The sequence below is a fragment of the Trichinella spiralis genome (assembly GCF_000181795.1).
Source record: "Trichinella spiralis strain ISS 195 chromosome Unknown Scfld9, whole genome shotgun sequence".
NCBI lineage: Eukaryota > Metazoa > Nematoda > Enoplea > Trichinellida > Trichinellidae > Trichinella > Trichinella spiralis.
The window spans coordinates 5,325,072-5,327,510 of record NW_003526948.1 but is presented as its reverse complement, the minus strand read 5'-3'; positions in this window follow the sequence as shown (position 1 = coordinate 5,327,510).

The window sequence follows — 2,439 nt, the reverse complement described above, 5'->3', positions numbered from 1 at the left end:
GTCGAACTTGGTTAAGTGCACATTGAATAAGTGCATAAGATTTTGGCCGCAAAAATTCCCTGTATTTAATTAAACGGTAGAATAATGGATAAGTGCATAGAAATTCTTGCTAAATTCCATGCTCACTTATAACCAAGTTCAAATGTAATTTGAAATGCAACATCAAACAGATCAGCTACATCATAAGCGCTGCTTTTGATGCGGAATATTTAAATATTTCGTTATCATTAAAATATACATTGAAAGGTTGCAAATGGAAATGAAAACAGATGGCCATTTAAGTGTTCACCAACGCACTAGTCGGTTTTGTTCAGATGTAAAAATAGAAAGTTTACAATTTACACCAATGTATAAATAAATTTCTTTTTTGATTTGTAAATATTATTGCAGATTTTTTACTTAAATAAAATATACGAAGGAAAACAATAACACTGACGAAAGAGGTAAAAACTTTCTGAACTTAAAATTCTTTGATTGCTATCAGGAAAGATTTTCAGAGAACAGTCAGCCTGAAATTAGAAAAGTATTTAAATGCTAACAAATTAGCAGTTGCCATGGCTAGTTTTAGCTGACAACTGCAGCTGTGGACAATTCATCACTTGTTGATTTTTCCATTGTATTGCAATCGCCTTTAGCTAATCATCAGAATATTTTCTGACAAACGGAAAAGCATCATATACATAAATCTTTTATAATTGCCAGCTAAAACGAAATTTATCTGATGAATTCAGATAAATGAGTGTAAAACACTTTGAAAGCAGAAAGGAAGCTATGGAGAGCACCAAACATAATAGCAGTTAAAGCTGCTTCAAATTCACTCTGCAGTGGACATCGCATTGTTTGATGTCAGCATTTGTGCGCCATTTTTGTGTGATTAATTTTATTCTGTCAGTATCAACAAAAGGCATTGGTGCCACAAGGAGTATCAGAAGTTGATCTTCGATTGTAGATGAAATATGAAATAAAAACTAAATATTGTTGCAAAATGGTTATTTAAAATGAAATTCAAAACTGTCCAATTTATTTTCATTTTTGGTGTTGCGTTTTAGTTCAGTGCTTTGCGTTCAGGAGTTATTAGATGATGGGCAAAATAAATCTTAGTGCACATTCTGTTGAACAGTATTTGCTTGCCTGTTCTACTAATTCATCACAAGAAACTGATGAATTAAATATCAGATATGGTCGTGAATCTGAAATTTTTGGCTTGCTGAAATTCTGAACTGGAAATGGGCTGTATTATTCATAAATGTCAATACCAGGATTAGAAATACTACAAGAAACGAGATATACATCAGAATCAGGAAGCAAAGTCCTATTGGGCATAAAGCTAGACATAACTGACTGAGCTAGACAAATAAACCTGAATAGTGGAAAAGGTAAGAAAATTCAAGACTGTTAATTCTAGTTTCCCTTACTGCTGCGTTTAGCGTTAAATTCCTTTTGCAAAAGTGATTTAAAATGGAATTCAAAATTCTGCAATTCATTTTCGGTTGGTCTTGCGTTTGCGTTCAGTGCTTTGTGTTCCACAGTTATTCGAATCATTTTCTATTCTGTTCCTTGTTATGGCTCAGTACCCTGAGTTACATCTTGTACCAAATCGTTGCGGGATTTGGTCCAATTCGGTGGTATGGAAGGCAGGATATATAAATTAAAGCGTGCCGGCAAACAGAAATATTGGAGGTGTTCAAAAGTATGCGCTGAATGTATAGAACGTGTTCCTAGTTATTAACAATTACTTTATTTTGGTATAGGATAAAGAAGGCTGCGGGGGTGCAGTGTGGACAGATTTAGAAGTTCCGCCTGGGATCGATCGAAAACATCACGTTGAAACCTGCCGGGTAGATGAGTACCTGGCCTATATAGACTAATGACAACCGTAAAAACTTGGGGTACAGATGGTACAGTCAAGGTTGTACCTCAATGATATCAATAGCATTTTACCATCCATGCCATTGTGGCGAGTAAGCTGGTGCCAGTAGTCTGTTGCTATGTACGGTTAAAGATATTGGCAAATAAGAGTTTATTTTTCAAGCTTCAATAAACAAAGCGGCTGTCGTTAGCGTCAATCTTTATCCACAAGCAATAATTTGTAATTTTGAAATCGCCCTGATACCACTTTTTAATGTCGTTCACTGATGTTGTTTATTATTGTCGTTGTTAGTGCTGTTGGCTAGTGAAAATAAAAATCACTATTTAGCTTATTTTTTGTATTGTTTTTTCTGAATTATTACTATCGCATTTGATATAACGTCACTTTTGTACCATAAAATATAGAATAATGATAAAAATTATATTCGGCAATTTTTGATCATGAAAAAATATTAAACTTCCCCCCAATAAATATATTATAAATAAACCAAATTTTCAATGAAATGACCAAAACCTTCAAACAGACCCCATAAAATTTTTGGAAAAAAAAATTTTCCCTTTTATTAATGG